General features: G+C 43.5%; 1 protein-coding gene across 4 annotated transcripts in view; it reads right to left on the bottom strand.

The window, feature by feature from the left end:
• Positions 1–18,784, bottom strand: part of LOC308385571 (uncharacterized protein) — a 66,802-nt gene extending 48,018 nt beyond the window's left edge. For 3 of the 4 annotated variants that reach the window (XM_080864567.1, XM_080864566.1, XM_080864570.1), the window contains exons 1-2: positions 18,500–18,784; positions 12,920–13,026 (exon numbers count right to left, since the gene is read on the bottom strand). The gene's annotated coding sequence lies outside the window, so the exon portion shown is untranslated. Of the gene's footprint in view, positions 1–3,114; positions 3,351–12,919; positions 13,027–18,499 lie in introns of all 4 variants that reach the window. The other variant, XR_013969553.1, reaches the window with a different exon arrangement.
• Between the last annotated feature and the right edge of the window lie 2,278 nt (positions 18,785–21,062).

Below are 21,062 nucleotides of genomic sequence, written 5' to 3' on the forward strand. Positions count from 1 at the left end.
ATTTTTATTACCGGTAATTGTCATCAATCAAACCCATCGAAGTCCTCATCCTCTGTGTCTGAATTGAACAGCTGCGCTAAATCTCCATCAAACATGCCAAGTTCACTTTCTTCACTGTCAGAGTCACTTTCCGTGCCGTGCGGCTCCTTGGAAATGATGCCGGCTTTTGCGAAAGCTCGAACAACAGTGCCAGCAGACATGTTAGCCCAAGCATCTACAATCCATTCGCAAATTGTGGCGTAACTCGCCCGGCGCTGCCTTCCACTCTTAGTGAAACTGTGGTCCCCATCGGTCATCCATTGCTCCCACGCCGCTCGCAGCCTTACTTTGAACGGCCGGTTCACACCGATGCCCAGCGGTTGGAGTTCCTTTGTCAGGCCTCCCGGAATGACAGCAAGCTCACAGTTCCTTTGTTTCACTAGTTTTTTCACATCGGCTGTGAGATGGGTACGCATAGAGTCACAGATCAACAGCGATGGTGATGCGTGGAAAAAACCACCTGGTCTCCTTACATACACCTCCCTCAGCCACTCTTTCATCATTTCCTCATCCATCCAGCCCTTTTCATTTGCCTTAATGATGATTCCTGCTGGAAACAACTCTTTTTTTTTTTTCTTTTTTTTTTTCTCTTTTTTTTTGGCCTGTCCCGTTTGGTTCTTTTGCCATCAGAATTGTTGTCTAAAGGCAAAGAAAGATGCCCAACGGATTTACTTTACCAAACTGACCATCCCAGCCTTGCCGTAATGGTCTATTTGATTCACCTTTTATTGTTTATTTTATTTTCACTTACTGAATACGGGACAGACTTGACTGGGGGAAAGAAGGGGAGAAAGAAAGAGGGAAAGAGAAACAGCTGAGAAGAGGGACGGGGGAGAAGGGCAAAAGACAAAAACCAACAGAACGGGCAGAGAAAAAAAAAATGCATATATCAATCACCTGGATCACCTGCTGAGAAAGAAAAAAGAAAGCAAGCAGAAGAGAACAAGAGTAATAGAATAAACAACATCACAATGATATATGGGAATATGACAGTAAATACTAAATGTTAAACATTATTGTGCAGCACATAAGATCAACAGAACACAGTGTGCTTTGAGGTAGGAGCCAAAAAGGGTGTAGTTTGTGGGTGTGATCACCCGCGTGTACACCTGTGAGCATGGACGCGCTTGTTTTTTTAAAAGGTTCCTTCATGTAATGAAACTTCTCTTTAGGCAAAGTCTTTCTCTTAAAAATCACCATAGGCGGCAGTTTCTGTCCATTAGCATGGCAGCCAAGCACAACAGTGAAAGAAGACTTTTCGTGCCCCGTTGTGTGTATCGCTACCGTGCTGGTCCCCTTCTTCTCCACAGTGTGACTCACCGGGATATCAAAAGTGAGCGGCACCTCGTCCATGTTTGTGATGTGGCTGGGCTGGATGTTTTTGTCGCTGATGTGTTTGCTGCAGTAGGAGCGGAAGATGGCCAGCTTTTCATTATAATCCGCTGGAAGTTGCTGCGCTACCATAGTCCTGGTCCGGATGGAAAAATGGCACCGTTTCATGAAACGAAAGCACCAAGACGGACCTCCTTGGAAATGTTCAATGTTCATCTCTTCAGCTAGTGAAACTGCTTTTAGCCGAATGGTGACCGTCGAAACGCTTCTCCCGCTCGTTCTTTGCTCGATGATCCACCGCTCAAGTCTTTCCTCCAACTCGGGCCACCTCGCCTTATGTCCGCGGAAACTCAGCTGCATTTTCTTGACCTGCCGGAGCTTGTTTTCCAGCTTCCTCCACTTGCAAACCATTGATTCATTCATCTTAAATTCTCTCGTGGCTGCTCGATTTCCATGTTCCTCCGCGTAGCTGATGGCCTTCAGTTTAAACTGTGCTTCATAGGCGTGTCTCTTTGCCATTTTCAGGGTTGTTAAAACAACGATGTTCCACATAATGCACATACCTGTCCTTTTATACAGGTATGTGCGATTGTCCGGTATATACGATCAGCGCCCACACTTCACCCTTTAGCGTTCTCAAGGTGTTCTCTACTACGTCCTCCTTACAACACACAGGGCGCACTGCACTATAGGGCGCGCCGCACTTTTTAAAGAAAATCTAAGGCTTTTATGTGCGCCTTATAGTTGCGAAAATACGGTAAACCCGGCCAAAACAGAAACTTTGATTATTGCATTAGTGCAATACCTGATATTAAACGGCGACTGGGTGACTTAGGTTCCTCCCAGAAACATAACCTTAGAAACCTTTGATCAGCTCCATCACCTAGTGGGGAGGGGGGGGGGGTGTCATAGTTTGGTCCCACCTTCGCTGTTGTGATTGGTTTGGGGGTAGGGACGGGCTTGGGGCTAGGGCTGTGCGATATGACCAAAAATCTCATATCCCGATATTAAGACATCTATCGTCCAATAACGATATAAATCACAAAAATGTGATATTTTCTGTAAATTCTGTGAATCTCGGGCAGCTCGACTTGCATGAAGTTTTTCCAGCTGGGCGTTGCCTACCTGGAGTCGAGTGTTTTAACTGATGCATGAAACAATACATTTTTAGACATAGGTTGTAACAGCCGCCGTTTTCTTTCTGAGTATTTATTATACAACATGCTGCGGGGGAAAGCCTGTTCTAACGTTTGAGTCTAAGGTTTATTTTTTAGCACCTGACGGCTCTTTCTTGCTTCTCATCCATAAATACTCTGCATCTTTCACGTGATTCTGTTTATTTTGAAAAGTCTCGAGAGGATCTTGAGCTTTATTGTGAAAGGTTTATGTGGAAAATAAACAAGCGGACACGCGGTGGTTTTACCATCGCTGTTGCTAACCACAAGGCATAAAAACAAGCGCTTGTCTGTCTGTAGTGTGGTTATATTAAATATAAGAGAAAGAGAGAACTTTAAGAAATTAACATAGCCACTACAGTGACCATCAAAATAATGAAAAAATATTGCCGTAAACAGTTTATTTTGCGACACCACAAAAAAAACGATAGCGTAAAATGAAACGATAGAAGTTTTTATATTGTCATCCGATATAAATCGTTATATCGAACAGCCCTACTTGGGGCGTCGGGGGATTCCCCAGGAGCATAGGGGGGAGGGTCTGTGCTGACGGACATGGGTTACTGACCTGGTAGCCTGGCTGCCCCTGGGTGGGTCCTGGGGGTGCTCTGTCTCTGGGCTGGGGCCCTGGCTGGGCCTTGGGGGCTTGGGTCCCGGTTTGTGTGTTGCTGGGGTGGGTGGGTGTCTGGGGGTACAGCCCTGGCGTAGGGTGTCGCCAGTGCATCGAGCCACCTGGGGGGCTCTTCAACTGGTGGGGGAGGTTGTTACAGCTTGCAGGAGGTCTCCTCTCTTCAGGAACTAACTCTGCAGGAGGGGGAGATATAGGAGAGGTGGAGGAAGTTCTCAGCCTGGGTGTCTATTGTCTTGTGTAGTCTGGAAGATGAGTGGATGACAGGGTGGGTGCAGTTTTCTGTAGTGGGGTCGGGTGGGCTGTCCCAGGCTCTGTGGGGCCAGGCGGCGCTGCTGAACTGGGCCCAGGTCCGGATGGGCCTGGGCAGAGTATGGGGGTGCCTACTGGGGTCAGCTGGGCCCAGGGAGGGGTCACGTGCCCCTCCCTTCCTTCCCTCCCCATCTCCAACTGCCTCCCTCTTCCCGCTCCACCACAATCACCCACACATGCAGGGCCTTAGGGTAAAGGTGTGTCACCAGGGTGCAGGGGAGGCATCCCCCCCTCTGCTCCCTTCTAGCTGTCGGTGCCTAAATTTCATCCCACAACTTAGATATCCACATTACTCACACTCTCATATCACATACATATAGGATCTTGACATCGGTGCGTTGGTGGTTCTTTGTGTCTGGGGATGTGCGTCCAGGTACACACCGGCTCACTCCTTGGTGGCTGCTTGTCGGGGACTGGAGCCTGGGGCTCACTCAGGCCACTTCGTGGGTGAGGGTCTCACTCAGGCCACTTCGTGGGTGAGGGTCTCACTCAGGCCACTTCGTGGGTGAGGGTCTCACTCAGGCCACTTCGTGGGTGAGGGTCTCACTCAGGCCACTTCGTGGGTGAGGTGCCCTCGGCCTCTTGGCCTGGGGCTCGGTCACTCTGGCACAGCTGGCTGCTGGCGGAGCTCACGGGCGCGTCACTGCAACCCCCCCTGGCTTCTGCTCCCCAGCTGCTGAGTGACCCCTCATCTGGGGCTCTCCCCAGCTCTTTCTGGGATAGTGGCAGATCATTACATGAAGGAACCTTTTAAAAACAAGCGCGTTCATGCTCACAGGTGTACACACGGGTGCTCACACACACAAACGACACCCTTTTTGGCTCCTACCTCAAAGCACACTGTGCGCTGTCGATCTTACGTGCTGCACAATAATGTTTAATATTTAGTATTTACTGTTATATTCCCATAGATCATCATGATGTTCTTTATTATGTTGCTTTTTTTTTCTTCTGCTTGTTTTCTCTTTTTTCTTTCTCAACAGGTGATCCAGGTGATTGGTATACGTATTTTCTGTCTACTTATTTTGTTGGGTTTTGTTTTTTGCCCTTTATCCCCGTCCCTCTTCCCCGCTGTTTTTCTTTCCATTTCTTTCTCTCCTTTCTTTTCCCCAGTCAAGCCTGTCCCGTATTTAACAAGTGAAAATAAAATAAAATAAACAATAAAAGGTGAATAAAATAGACCATTATGGCAAGGCTGGGATGGTCAATTTGGTAAAGTAAATCCGTTGGGCATCTTTCTTTGCCTTTAGACAATAATTCTGATGGCAAAAGAGCCAAACGGGAAAGGAAGAAAAAAAAAAAAAAAAAAAAAAAAAAAAAGAAAGAAAGAAAAAGAAAAGAAACTAGAAAAATTTGCATTTCCTGCGAAAATGCTGTGTGGATGCCTGAACGCTGAAGATGTCTGCTGAAAAAAGCTGAAAAGGTTGAAAAACAAAAACAAAAAAATGTTGCCCTGAGCAGGATTCGAACCTGGCCCTTCTGGTACTCAAGGCAGGTACATATCTCACTGCGCCACACTCTTTCTCACAAAGAAGAGGTGGAGAGACTGACAATTGTGCTGAAATGAGCAGAAGAGGCTGAGTATTGTGCTGATAAGAGGTGGAAAGGCTGAAGACTTTGCAGAAAAGAGGTGAATCAGCAGAATTCTGCTGAAAAGAGGTTTTTGCTTGGTTCACGTTTACTAAGGCACTACCCAAAAGGCGCCACAAGAGGGCACTCCAACACAAGAGATGACATAGAAGCTGCTGAGAATTGTGCTGATAAGAGGTGGAAAGGCTGAAAATTTTACAGAAGAGGTGAATAAGCAGAAATTCTGCTGAAAAGAGTTCAATTAGCAAAATTTCTGCTGAAAAGAGTTGAATGAGCAGAATTCTGCTGAAAATAGGTTTTTGATGAAAACAGCTGAAAAAGCTGGTAATTGTGCTGAAAAGTGGTGAAAAAACTGAAAAATGTGCTGAAAAGGGGTGAAAAAGCTGAAATTTGTGTTGGAAAGAGTTAAAAAAAAGTTTAAGTGTTAACTGAAAGAAATGTTGCCATAAGCGGGATTTGAACCCGGGCCTCCCAGTCCGAGAACAGATGCTCATCTCACTGAGCTAAAACACAGCTCAACCCGGCAAGGAAAATCAGTGAGGCCACTGATAATGTGCAGAAATAGGCAAAAAATATTGAAAAGAAAAATCAATATCTCAAAAAGTATAGAAGTTATGAGCACCAAAAGTCATAGCTGGAATTAGCAGAAAGAGCAGAATTTTTTAAGATTTGAACTGAGAAAATCGGCTGAAAACTGAGGGAGTAGTTAAGCGCCAAAAAACGTACGGAAGCAACTTGAAAATGAAGAAAAGATAAAGAACTAGAAAAATTTGCATTTCCTGCGAAAATGCTGTGTGGATGCCTTAACGCTGAAGATGTCTGGTGAAAAAAGCTGAAAAGGTTGAAAAAAAAAAATGAATTTTTGCCCTGAGCAGGATTCGAACCTGGCCCTTCTGGTACTCAAGGCAGGTACATATCTCACTGCGCCACACTCTTTCTCACAAAGAAGAGGTGGAGAGACTGACAATTGTCCTGAAATGAGCAGAAGAGGCTGAGTATTGTGCTGATAAGGCACTACCCAAAAGGCGCCACAAGAGGACACTCCAACACAAGAGATGACATAGAAGCTGCTGAGAATTGTGCTGATAAGAGGTGGAAAGGTTGAAAATTTTACAGAAGAGGTGAATAAGCAGAATTTGGGCAGAAAAGAGGTGAAAACTCTGAATATTTTGCTGAAAAGAGTTCAATCAGCAGAATTTCTTCTGAAAAGAGTTCAATGAGCAAAATTCTGCTGAAAAGAGGTTTTTGCTGAAAACAGTTGAAAAAGCTGATATTTCTGCTGAAAAGTGGTGAAAAAAACTGAAAAATGTGCTGAAAAGGGGTGAAAAAGCTGAAATTTGTGTTGAAAAGAGTTAAAAAAAAAGTTAATAAGTGTTAACTGAAAAAATGGTGTCATAAGCGGGATTTGAACCCGGGCCTCCCAGTCCGAGAACGGATGCTCATCTCACTGAGCTAAAACACAGGTCAACCCGGCAAGGAAAATCAGTGAGGCCACTGATAATGTGCAGAAATAGGCAAAAAATATTGAAAAGAAAAATCAATATCTCAAAAAGTATAGAAGTTATGAGCACCAAAAGTCATAGCTGGAATTAGCAGAAAGAGCAGAATTTTTTAAGATTTGAACTGAGAAAATCGGCTGAAAACTGAGGGAGTAGTTAAGCGCCGAAAAACGTACGGAAGCAACTTGAAGAAAAGACTAGAAAAAATTGCATTTCCTGCGAAAATGCTGTGTGGATGCCTTACGCTGAAGATTTCTGCTGAAAAAAGCAGAAAAAGTTGAAAAAACAAAAAACATTGCCCTGAGCGAGATTCGAACCTGGCCTTTCTGATCTATAGGCGGCGTCTCACCTTACTGGACCAAACTGATTCTTACAAAGAAGAGGTGGAGAGACTGACAATTCTGGTGAAATTAGCAGAAGCTGCTTAGTATTGTGCTAATAAGAGGTGAAAAGGCTAAACATTTAGCAGAAAAGAGGTGAATCAGAAGAAGTTCTGCTGAAAAGAGGTAAAGAAGCAAAAAGATGAGTTGAAAAGAGGTGTAGAAGTGCTTGCTGAAGATGGCTGTATGTGTAATGACACACTGGAGAGTGTCAAGAAAGCAGAGCGCATGCAAGCAGGGAACATGTGTAGCAACTGTCACAGGTAGGATTCGAAACTCTGCCCCCGGGTCTCACGGCAGCTGCCCTACCCTCTGAGCCAAATGAGTTCTGGTCTCAAGCAAATATATGATGAGAGAGAAAATGTGCACTGTGGAGCAGAAGCTCAAATTAGCAGAAAAGAGGTGAAGAGGAAGAACTTTGTTGTGAAATGAGGTAAAGAAACTGAAATTTGTGCTTAAAACAAGTGAAAAAGCTGAACTCTGAAATCCTGCTAAAACAGTAGTAGAGGCTGATATTTTTCAGCTACTCACTGAGCCAAACTGGTTCTCACGTAACTGAAAAAAGGTGGAAAAGCTTAAAATTCTAATGAAAACAGCAGAAGAGGCTAAGTGCACTGTGGAGCAGGAGCTCTAATTAGCAGAAAAGAGGTGAAGAGGAATAATTTCTGCTGAAAAGAGGTAAAGAAGCAAAAAGCCGAGTTGAAAAGAAGTGTAGAAGCAGAAGTGCTTGCTGAAGATGGCTGTATGTGTAATGACACACTGGAGAGTGTCAAGAAAGCAGAGCGCATGCAAGCAGTGAACATGTGTAGCAGCTGTCACAGGTAGGATTCGAACCTCTGCCACCGGGTCTCACGACAGATGCCCTACCCTCTGAGCCAAATGAGTTCTGGTCACAAGCAAAGATATGATGAGAGGGAAAATGTGCACTGTGGAGCAGCAGCTCAAATTAGCAGAAAAGAGGTGAAGAGGAAGAACTTTGTTGTGAAATGAGGTAAAGAAACTGAAATTTGTGCTTAAAACAAGTGAAAAAGCTGAACTCTGAAATCCTGCTAAAACAGCAGAAGAGGCTGATATTTTTCAGCTACTCATTGAGCCAAACTGGTTCTCACGTAACTGAAAAAAGGTGGAAAAGCTTAAAATTCTAATGAAAACAGCAGAAGAGGCTGAGTGCACTGTGGAACAGAAGCATAATTCTTGCACTGGGTGAATCAGCGGACTTTGGTGTACTTTGACTGCGATTTACATAGCTCTTTGTATCTCCGTCGCGGAGATATGACGAGAGAAGAAACGGCTTCATTTTCGGAATTTGAAAAATGAGAGGAGGACAGATTTCCACCCCTCAAACAAGTCTAACTCATCTCAGAACGGTAATAGGTGAGAAAATAATTCTTGAATTGTGAGTGTCAGGAGTGTCTGAAGATATACAGGGACAAGCCTCATGTCTTAACTTTGCTTCGTTAAGGAGATATGACGATTTGAAAATGCCTTCAGTTTCAGTATTTCAGCTCTGAGTTTCACAACCTCCCCATAGACTTTGAATGGGGAGTTTTTAGACCATGTGTCACTTCGAGGCAAATTGTGAAAAAAAACGTAACTCTCACAATAATTATAGTGACACTGTCTTAAAGCCAGCAAAAATACCTACGTTTTGATGTATAATTTGTGGAAGTTGAGTGGAAATTGAGCGAGTAGCAAGGAGTTGTTCAGACATGAAGAGAAAATTCAGAACGGACGAGTGTGCAGTGGGAGTTAATTGCATAGCAACCATAGCAACACATGTATTTTCTGAAAAATCACAAAGTTGTAACTGAAAACTTAAAGAGTCATTACATGAAAACGGTAACAGATATGAAAAAGCTGAATCACACAGGAATAGCCCAATCATCTGAGAACGTTTTAAAGTTTGAATGGAGTTTCTAGGTGAAAGTATGAGGAAGTAGTTAAGTTTCAAAGACAAGCAAGTTTTAGCAGAATTGTAGAAGTTTCCCATTCATTTCAATGGGACAAATTAAAGGAAAAAAGTGTAATATTTTAAAAAGTATAATAGTAATAAGTACCAAAAGATATAGCAGTCGAAAGCAGAAATAGCAGAACAGTTTAGAGTTTGAATGGTAAAAATCGGCTGAAAACTGAGGGAGTAGTTAAGCGGCAAAGAAACGGAGCAACTAGAATAATAAAGGATAAAGAATAAAGAGAAACAGGATCTCAATAGTGTGGATGCCTACGGCATCCACCCAATAAAGAATAAAGAGAAACAGGATCCACACAATCAAAGCATTGCATAATCTTTAGCCACCGTGTTCAACGCTCGACTTCACTGCCATCAAACATTACAGCACGATTCATTTTCTAGTTTTGAACTGCAGCTGTTTGAGTTGCACCTGAACTCTGCTGTCCCATTGTTGTGTGGCCTCATACACCGTCCTCCCAAGTTTAATAAGGATTTTATCAAAGAGTTTTCAGATTTTATTGCTGGAATTGTTCTTAAATTTGACAGTTTTTTTAATCTTTGGTGATTTAAACATCCATGTCTGCTGTGACTCCAAACTTATGGTCAAGGACTTTTTAAATATTATTGACTCTTTTAACTTGACCCAGTGAGTTACCGGTCCCACGCATGAAAAAGGTCACACACTGGACTTGGTGCTTTCCCACGGGCTGGATGTGTGCATAATGGAAATATCTGAGTTGTGCATCTCCGATCATTTTCCTGTATTGTTCACTGCTGCTCGGCAGATAACTTGTGTGCCCCCTTCACGCAAAAAACAAGCGCTTGGCCTCCTAGGACCTGGCATCCACATATGTGGGCATCACATTTTGGGTTATTTAGACCAAAATACTCAATTTTGCTCTACAAGGGCCTGATATCCACTTACGAGGACATTATACTGCTGCTGTTCTATCGACATTTTAAATGAATATCCTAATTTTTCTTAGAAACAAAAATCAGGTTAAAAAAAAAAAAAAAATCTGGCAATTCTATGTTTTTACATTCATCGGGCCCCAATACGGCCAAATATCAATGAGAAATAAAAAAATGCATGCTGTGGAAGAGTTCAGCTCTTACAGTACATATATAGATAGAAGAGCATTCAGCATTAAAAATAAAAACTGCCTTTGAGCACTGGTTTGCTCACTGGAATGAGCAGTTAACCATATAAAATTGCACAGCTGAGAGCTGTGCGATTTTCAAAATAAAGCCATAAAAAGGCCGTAGACAAAACTGCACAAATAAATGTGTGGTGACCGCTGAATCAGGGAACAGCCAAAAGTAGTTTAAGCATGTTAGTGTGGCAATATTTGTTAGTACAGCTGAGACTGCCATCCCACATGGATTTTCTGCTCTCCAGATTTCTAATTTATGATTATTACATTAACCTAAAAAGTTATTTCAAAGCCTTATTTGGACATCCAGAATACATTAAAACAGTCAAGCGCTGATGAAATGGATACCCCGATGAAAGAAGGTGGTCCCTGAGATGTGTTATATTTGCAATGTGAAGTTTGTTTGTGCCAAAACTGGAGTCCAAGGAAATACAATACAGAGCAATAATCTGTGGTGTTTGTTATAAAATCAGATCTTCTTCGAGTTTCTTATCCCATGGACCAACAGAAGGGCAATTGCCAGTAGCTACAATCCGGAGAAAATGAGTGACGCTGGAGTGTGCTGATTACAGCAGGCTTATCACGATAGTAGAATAAAAAAAATAAAAATAAAAATAAAAAAAAATTCCAACACCCAGGAAAATACCATTTTTGAAATACCTCAAGTGAAGCAAAAAACTTGCAACTTGGACAGCCACTGGTACAGCCTTTCCAAACCAGTATGAACTGAATCACACTGGAAATCAATGTTCTCTAGTTAAAAGAGTGTAAATGCACTATGAAAAGGTGAGACGTGTACTTATAGCCATAATAAAAATGATGACTGACATATCACATACTTTTTAATGGACAAATGATTCATTTGTTCTGCATGTATGAATAAGTGTACAGAAATTGAAGATGAATACTTAACAATAAGCCTGACGCTAACAAAGACCATGTAGTGCCAATATAAACTGTGTGAAAGAGAAGTGTGTGTATGAGCAGCAGTGTCTTTTACAAATGCGATTATCTTCGAAAGCTCATAACCATATCTCGTGCTAAAAGAAATATCTCCTCACTGTGTTGGGTGAGCTTGGGCTCCTATGCCAAGCAAGCTGGAGAAAATCCATAAATACGCCTGGAGTAACACCCAAGAGGAAACACAGAAAGCGGTGTGATAGGATGTGGAAGCAGGGTAAGCGTGGAGGAGCTAATGCGAGGCTAGCTGCTAACGCCAGGGGTGTTGAGCTCCAGGCCTTGAGGGCCGGAGTCCTGCAGGTTTTAGATCTCACCCTGGGTCAACACACCTGAATCAAATGATTAGTTCATTACCAGGCCTCTGGAGAACTTCAAGACATGTTGAGGAGGTAATTTAGCCTTTAAATCAGCTGTGTTGTGTCACGATCCTGGGTTTTTTGACCCAGCGTTTTAAGTTCAAGTTTATTTTGATGTTTATGGTTTATGGTATGTTTAAGTTTATTAGTTTAACTAAGTTCATTTGTTTATTAGTTTCTCCTTGTGTTTTTAACCACTGTTAAGTCTCCCTTATCCTTTATGCGTTTCATGTCTGCATGTCTTTTGCCATTAAGTTAATGTAGTCATGTTTCATTATGTTGCCGGTTTTATCTTGAAGAGGTCCTGTGTGTTAGGTTTATATTGTTGGATTGTCATTTATGCTTAGAAATATATACTCATATGTGCTTAGAGTTATATAATCGATTCGTCGTACCTTCTCTTACTGATTTATACTATGGAAGGACACCTACTCTGTATCTGTTTAAGTATAAGAGCCCTTTGTTTAGGTGGACCGCTGGACTACTGGCACCAGCTTTTGGGAGTCGTTCACAGGGGTCACATCTTGACACAGACGCCACTCTTCGTTCACATGCATACCTGTGTAAGACGTCATATGTTAATGAACCTATGCATGTTCATGTAACCACAATAAAGAGCAGTGCTACAGGGGAGCTAACTGAGCGACTGGGGTTCAAGCAGAAGGAACGGCGCTCATCACAGTTCTCTCCCTCGTGCACGAGAGCACACAAGGAGCTCTGGTGACTTGCGTCTTGCTTTTGCTGATGTAGTAGAATTGTCTCGTTCCGGCGGTGGGTCTGTGCCAGACAAACCCATCACTGTGTTCCCGTGTTCATTGTGTTTAGTTTTACACTTCCCCTGTGACATCATTATGTTCATTTGTTTCAGCTGTTTCCCCATTTAATGTCACTTCTCCTGATCACCTCGTGTGTATTTAAGTCCTCAGTCTTCCTGTTTTCAGTGTTGCGTCCTCCCTCATAGCTGTGTGAGTCACTCTGTGTTTTCATGTATGATTTATTAGTTTTCCCAGTTTAGTTTTATATCATTTTCCCTTGTTTTCAGCAATAAGGCTGTGCTTTTTATCCTCAGTCTTGGTGAGTTTTGCATTTGGGTCCTCTCCTGCCTACACACAGCCATTTTGTGACATGTTGGATCTAGGACACGTCTAAAACCCGCAGGACTCCAGCACTCGAGTCCTGGAGTTCGACACACACACACAGCATACAATATACTCCCCAGATACACACACTACATTATTTAGTTATCCCCTTCTGTGAAAGGACTCCTGGTACGTGTATGAGTGTGACCATTTGGACTTGAGTTTGTTTTTTAATTTAGATTTTATGTTATTTACTCATTTATTGTTGCGATTTATTACTAGCTTTTTAATCTTTTTTTTTTCTAATTGTATTGATTATTGCACTGTATATGCTGGTGAGAAACGGTATATTGTTTCAGCCTGGGTAACACCATACAAAATGACAATAAACTTCTTCAATCTTGACAAACAAGCATCAGCTGATGAAGTGCACATAGTTTCAATAAAAGTGATAGATTCTTCACCTTTTGTGTTGATGACATTTTTGTCCACTGTAGCAGCTGAGCTGAGCCCAAATGGTTGAAAATGTTCGTCTGGTGCTCCGTCGGACTCTCCTCCTCTTGCTGATCAGCTGGGACACAAAACAGATCTTTGTAACATCACAGTGAAAGATAGTACGCACCGTGCGTAGTGCACGTACTTCAAGCGTGCGGTCTCTTAATCAGATTGTTAAGTGATGACGTGACGAATCCTACTTCCGGGCCTAAAGTAGTCTGCGTTTAATATGGCTTTTGTGTTGTTAACATGTTTAATGTTTTGTATTTTCTTCTATTTAATCTCAAAAAGCTCCTAAAAAGTCAGTGATCACTGTTGACCTCCCTCGGCTTTTATTGCCGCTAATCATTTATTGAAGCTCAGTTTTTAAAACCTTAGGATGTAACTACAGCCCAGCCCATGCAGCAGTATAGGAATGACAAACCTCGTATTGTGGATGGATTATCTCAGTTGTTCTCCTGGCTGAAGTTTGGTCCTTTTACAGCATCCTGCCATGCGATTACATTTGTTCCTGACCACCGAGAATCCTCACGTTAACTTTTATTGAGTGGAAAAAAAGTTTGTTTGTATTATGCTAACATAGCTGTGTCGCTAGCGGTCACGTAGCACATCATTATATACCAGCTAGCCAAACTTCAGTAACCCTACAAACGTCACTGCTGTTTAGTTTTCTGTCTTCATTTATGTTGGAAGTGATAACAGAGCTGTACGTTTGAATTTGTTTCCAAAACCCCGCAGTCAGGACATGCTATATTGTATTTAGATAGAAGCTAGCGAGCAACTCCCTGCTAACTTCTAACTCCGTTAAATGTCATAAATTTCGTTTTCATGGATGCCTGGATGTTAAACTCAATTGTTACACCTGGTAGAGCAGAACGCTGATCATTTTATTAAAGATGAAAGACTTTAGACAGTTTTTCAACTCTCAGTAATGCTGAGTGATCGTTTGATATATGGACCTGCAGCGGAGTTTAGACCCAGACACGGCTAGTGACGTCAGACTGAACAACCGGACTGGGACTAGAGCAGGGCGATATGGCCAAAAATATTTATCACGATATATATTTGAAAATTTGCGATAACGATATAACTGACGATATAATTGATGCGAGACAAAATACAACTCAAAAACATTACTAGCACAAAAAGACAACCTTCCATTTATTTTCACTTAAACAAGAAGCTGGTTTTTATGTACATTAAAGCTTTATAAAAATGTAACAGTGCAAATGCAAATTCCTTGCTGACAGTTTAACCAAAAGGTATTTCCAGTAGAAATGGGCTGACATATCCTGAGCATAACCATGTATAATATCCACTGAAGTTAAAAAGAGGTGCTTTGCAACATTAAACTGCAGTGTGCAGTACGTATTTTTCGGACCATAAGGTGCACGGGATTATAAGGCACATTAAGCGAAACAAAGCAGTCAGATAAATCAAACTTTATTAAACTCATTCTTCTTGCTTCCTCCACTTCTGTACCATTGATTCATTAAGGTTGAATTCTCTGGCAGCTGCTCTATTCCCATGTTGTTGCAGTATATTAATGACTAACCTCGTATTGTGGATGGATTATCTCAGTTGTTCTCCTGACTGAAGTTTGGTCCGTTTACAGCATCCTGCCATGCGATTGCATTTGTCTCTAACCACGAGGAACCTTAACGTTAACTTTTATAAGTGGAAAAGTGTTAGTGTTCGTCCTCCAGCTTCACTGTTTATGTTATGCTAACATAGCTGTGTCGCTAGCGATCACATAGCACATCATTATATACCAGCTAGCCCAACTTCAGTAACCCTACAAACGTCACTGCTGTTTAGTTTCCTGTCTTCATTTATGTTGGAAGTGATAGCAGAGCTGTACGTTTGAATTTTTTCAGAAATCTCTCAGTCAGAACATGCTATATCCTGAGCATTAAGTGCCGCCCTTTCTATCTGCCCCGTGACTTCACCTCGGTCATCGCCACGGCGGTCTACATCCCACCCCAAGCGGACACAGGTATGGCTTTGTCCGAATTACATGATGTGCTGAGCTCGCTTCAAAACAAGGACCCGGGCGCAGCCCTTATTGTAGCAGGAGACTTTAACAAAGCGAACCTCAGACAAGTCATGCCAAACTTTTACCAGCATGTCTCGTGTCCAATGAGAGGGGATCGGATTTTGGATCACTGCTACACGCCATACAAGCAGGGCTACAAAGCTGTCTCACACCCGGCTTTTGGGAAGTCTGACCACAACGCCATCTTCCTCATCCCCCAGTATAAACAAAGCATACGGAGGGAAGAAGTAACCACGAGGGAGGTAAAACGGTGGACTGCCCAATCAGAAGCTACGCTACAGGACGCACTCAACGACGTCGACTGGGACATGTTCAGAGCATGCGCAGTCGACATCAACGAGTTTACGGAAGTAGCAGTATGCTTCGTCAATATGCTAGCGGAGGAGATTATCCCCACTGCGAGAGTCACCTCATTCCCAAACCAGAAACCGTGGATGGACAGATCGATCCGCACTGCAGTAAACGCCAGGACCGCCTCCTACAACGCGGGTCTCGCCACTGGCGATATGAGCGCCTACAAAGCGGCCTCATACGGCGTGCGGCGCGCGGTGAGAGATGCTAAACGGCGGTACCGGGAACGTGTGGAGTCCCACTTCCACCAGGGCGACACACGGAGTATGTGGCACGGACTACGCACCATTACGGACTACAAAGCCAGGGACACTGCGCTGATCAACGCTGACTCTGCATTCACCAACGAGCTGAATCAGTTCTACGCCCGTTTTGAGGTTAGCCAGGCGGCTAATGCTATCTACCGCCTGACTACCGAGGACAGTGACGTCATCAGCGAGAGACCGGTGACCAGCATCGCGGAGCATGACGTCCGAGCGGCACTGAGGAGAGTGAACACAAGGAAAGCGGCGGGGCCAGACGGCATCACCGGCCGCCTGCTGCGCTGCTGTGCTGACCAGCTAGCAGGTGTGTTCACTTACATCTTCAACGAGTCCCTGGCGAAGTCTGTGGTCCCCACATGCTTCAAAAGATCCACCATCATCCCTGTGCCCAAGAACAGCAAACCCTCATCCCTGAATGATTACCGGCCAGTTGCACTGACCTCGGTAGTAATGAAGGTGTTTGAGAGGCTGCTGAAGAACATCATCTCCTCCTCCATCCCAGACACCACAGATCCGCTGCAGTTCGCCTACAGATCCAACAGATCCACAGAGGATGCCATCGCCCACGTCCTACACACCACTCTCAGCCACGTGGACAAGAAACAGGGTAACTATGTGCGAATGCTGTTTGTTGATTACAGTTCAGCGTTTAACACAATAGTGCCCTGCAGACTGTTCACAAAGCTGAGGGATCTGGGACTTAACAGCCGTCTGTGTGCATGGGTGTTGGACTTCCTCACTGGCAGAACTCAGGTGGTGAGGGTGGGCAGGTGCTTCTCCAACAGCATCACCATCAACACAGGAGCACCTCAGGGATGTGTCCTCTCACCACTGCTCTACTCCCTCTACACTTCAGACTGTGTGGCCACCCATGGCTCCAACACCATTGTGAAGTTTGCTGACGACACAGTGGTGTTGGGTGCCATCTCCAACAACGATGAGGCGGCCTACATGGATGAAGTGAAGAATCTTGCATCGTGGTGCCAGGACAACCACCTCCAGCTGAACGTCAGCAAGACCAAGGAGGTGGTGGTGGACTTCAGAAGGGGTCAGCACAGAGACTACAAGCCCATCATCATCAATGGAGCTCCAGTGGAGAGGGTGCAGTCCTTCAAGTATCTTGGTGTCCACATCTCCTCAGACCTGACATGGGCTGCCCACATTCAGGTCCAGACCAAAAAGACTAGGCAGCGCCTGTATCACCTACGACAACTGAGGAAGTTCAGGGTCTCTCCAAAGATCCTCAGGATTTTCTATACAGGCGCTGTGGAGAGCATCCTCACACAGAACATGACATCGTGGTTTGGGAACAGCTGTGTGAAGGACCAAAAAGCTCTCCAGAGAGTGATCCGTACAGCAGAACGCTGCTGCAGGATTGCTCTCCCCCCGCTTCAGGACACCTACACCAGGAGATGCCGGACTAGAGCAGCGCAGATACTGATGGACCCGTCACATCCAGGCAACAAACTGTTCCAACTTCTGCAATCTGGTAGAAGGTTCCGCATCTTCCGGGCAAGGACAGAGAGACTCAAGAGGAGCTTCTATCCCCAAGCCATCCGTGCCCTAAACACACACACCCGCCCTCTCACATCATCTATAATTGACTGAGACAGGACTCTCTTCCAGACACTAAACCAAGGCACAATGTACATTTCAATTCCTTTAATTTTAAATATGTTTACATTGTCTATCCTGTAAAATAGTTAGATGTCTATTCATATTAATGTACAGAATTCACCTGCTTGCTGCTACTACTGCACATTCACCCAGTGTATATACTATATATATATATATATATATATATATATATATATATATATATATAAAATGTTCTTCCTCTACACCCCCCCCCCCCCCCCCCCCCCAATTTTTGCACATGTCGAGGAGCGTGTCAGGCTACATTTCACTGTGTGTTATACTTGTATAACTATGCATGTGACAAATAAAGAACTTTGAACCTTGAACCTAACGTACGGCATAACATCATGGTATGCAGGGTGCTCAGCTGCAGACAGGAAAGTACTGCAGAGGGTCATCAACACAGCCCAGAAGATCACTGGCTGCTCTCTGCCCAGCCTGGAGGTCACTGCAAACTCTCGGTACCTCAGCAGAGCTGGCAATATCATCAAGGACTACTCTCACCCCAGCAACCAACTGTTTGAACTATTACCGTCAGGCCGACGGTACAGGTCACATAAAACCAGGACAAACAGATTCAGGGATAGCTTCTTTCCCAGAGCTATCACCGTAGTAAATAAGCACAAAAACAATTGAACCTATTCCATACCGTCACTGTCATTATATTAATGCTGCTATCCTGTATATATTGTACATACTATTGTTTGAGTACCTACGATTGTTTTTTTGTACTTTTATATTTTACATTTATATTTATTATTGAAACTTGCACCAAGGGAGTGGCACTCCAATTTCGTTGTACTCTGTACAATGACAATAAAGGCTATTCTAAATGCGTGTCTGTAGATGTGAAATAAACGTGACTGAATGAATAGATGTTGAACAGCCGTGTTCTAGCAGCTGCAATTTAAACACAGTAAAAGAGACTGGGCAGCATGGACACGGACACGGACACACACACACACACACACACACACACACACCTTCCTGTTATCACTTAAATAGAAATGAAGCTGCAGAAAAACAGCTGCAGGGACAATGAAAAGCCTTTTCTGCTCCAACTTCTCCCAGCATGCTGAGCTAATGATTAGTTGGTGTTTTTCTCCAAACACTCTCTCACTCTTCTCTCAACGTGTTCACAATAAACTGTGAACAGACACCGAGGAGAGCAGCAGAAGACCTCATTCAGGAGCTAAACTCAACATGAACTGAACTCACAGTAAAGTTAGCTCGGTGCTTACCTTTAGATGAGCCCACAAACCGAGAGAAACTCCGCGATGAAGCTGCAACTCTTTCCAAACACAGGAAACAGATCAGGGAGCAGAGACCCACGTGGTTCACGCTGATCTCAGCTACGATCCAGGAGACAAGGGTGGGCAGATCGATGCAGATATCGATCAGGACGCTGGTAGTGGTTTATGATCGATACTTTAGTTCGTTTCTCTCCTCTAAGTTCACTACTTCACTCCCGTTTCATGAAAAAGCAGCTCTCTCTGCTCGACTCCTCTCCTGCACACACTCTTTGCTCCGCCCCCTTCTTCCTGATTTGCTTTGATTCGTTACTGTGCGATCACGTGACTCAGATGCCCTGAGAAAACACATTTGGGCTGCAGACAGTGAGAAAGAGGAGCAGCATGTGCAGATATTGCACATCGGTAAATAAAAACAGTAATGCGTGTAGGAATACTGTGGCAACACCACCAGTTTATAAAGACACGAAGGAGAGCAGCAAAAGAAACTCAGTGAGGAGGAGGGAGATCCCTCAGACTGGCCACTTCATTAGCTACACCTCTTCCACTACTCATTGGTTTGCATGGTTTTGAGACATAGATTAGAATTAATCATTTAATTTGAACTATCTTCTAGACTTGTCAAGCCATGCTTCGTTTGCTTTGTTGTTAACGAATAACGTTGTAGGCTCACCATAAGCTCACTGAAGGCTGAAGGTTGTAATCTCTGTTATATTTCACAGATGATGCACTGTAACTCGAACATAGTGTAAGGTAAATGTCTGTGAGCACATTGATGTAGCATCACTTTAAAAAGATTTGGACACAAGACAGATACAAAGACATGACTGAGGAGGTAGGAGGTAAACAAACATAAGGACACTAATCACAGCACACAGAGACAGACTGGATGAGAAGGGGAAGAAACAAACAAACCAGAAAATAAGAATGATAAGAATCCTGTGCAGCGCTTTGTGACCGCCTGTCTATGAAAAGCGCTTAATAAATACACTTTACCTGCGTCTGGGTACCCGGGGTTCTTGAATAGTTTATGGACATGTGTATATTTGGTGTTGCTGTCCCTTGTTTTTTCTTTGTTTTTCTTGTTTGTGGGTGTAGGTGTGTGCAGCTGGTCAAGCTTCATCAGGAGAGCTACTTAGGAGTGTGGTTGAGTTCTCTCCGATGCTGGATCGTTGCGTGAGACTTCCTGTCAGTTTCCCAGTGAGATGTCAGTTAGTGTGAGTTTGCCATAGTGTGAAGTATTTACGGCTGTGTTCTTCCTGCAGGAGTGTGGAGACGAGAGGGCAGCAAGCACGGGTGCATGGAAACTAGAAAACAGAGTTTCAGAGCACAGACAGTGAGAGGGAACACAGCACAGGAGTGTGGGATGCACAGGGATTCATTGTGGTTCATATTTACAACACTGTAAATAAAGACACTGCTTCATCTGAAGAGTCCTGCATTTTGGGTCCTCCTTCTCCACATCCCCATGGTCTGTCAACACAAACTGTGACACTTTCTTACTATTCTAGATGACAGACCTTGCCGACCGTACATACAATACACAAACGTCTGACTTTAGACCCAACAGTATGCATTGTATGCAAACGGCTACCAAACAGCCATCATAATTCGTCATACAATGAGAACAGGACAAGTCAACAATTGACAATGACTAATTAATATTAAAATCTGTAACATAATGTACTGTTTGCAGTTTAGTGTGTTACTGTTGCTATTTTTACCATTTCTTCTTGGAGCAACTGTAACCCACATTATTTCCTTAGGGATTAATAAAGTATTCTGATTCTGACACTGACCGTTTCAGGATGACCTGCCATTATCCAATCACACGTCTGCTTACCTGCATCTTTTGCTCGTTTCTCCTCCTCTTTTCTCTTTTTTCTAAACTGAGGACCTGATGGCTTTGAACTTTTCTTGTCCATCTTACATTGGTTTTAATTTTGCACTCCATAATGAACACAAATTCACCAAATCGACGATCACCACAACATAACCTAGTAGACCTACACCTTAGTTCACAGATTCACTTTGTCTAAGGTTTATTTCTGGGATTTCACACAACCCAAGATTCAAATCATGAATCCATAACGGGCTTGGATTTACATCATTATAAATGAAATGTGCTCTATTTGGAAGCAGCCGGCCCCCCTCCCCTTTCGACGGGTTGTGTGTGACATTAAATCATCAAAACGTAAATTATAAATTTTAAATTGTTATTGATCCCTTTACCCCTGGTCCTAAAGTGTATATTTATTTTCTTACTCTTCTTATATATATTGTTTGTTTACTTGCACTGCTGTAACTGGAGCCTCGTCGTCTCGTGTCTCTATATACTGGACTGTATGTAGCGGAGATGACATTAAAGTTTACTTTGACTTCAGCAGCGAGCAGGCGCACCGAGGGCTCTCGCGCTCACTTTTCGAGTATAGAATTTCGAAAAAAAATCGGTGCAAATTATAAGTCTGTATCATGATGTCTGGTGTGTTCGTGTTTGTTGGTTTGTTTTTATTTTGTTTTCTTTTGCGAGTTGGTTATTAGATGCTGCTACAGC

The sequence above is a fragment of the Rhamphochromis sp. 'chilingali' genome (assembly GCF_963969265.1).
Source record: "Rhamphochromis sp. 'chilingali' genome assembly, chromosome: 18".
Taxonomy (NCBI): domain Eukaryota; kingdom Metazoa; phylum Chordata; class Actinopteri; order Cichliformes; family Cichlidae; genus Rhamphochromis; species Rhamphochromis sp. 'chilingali'.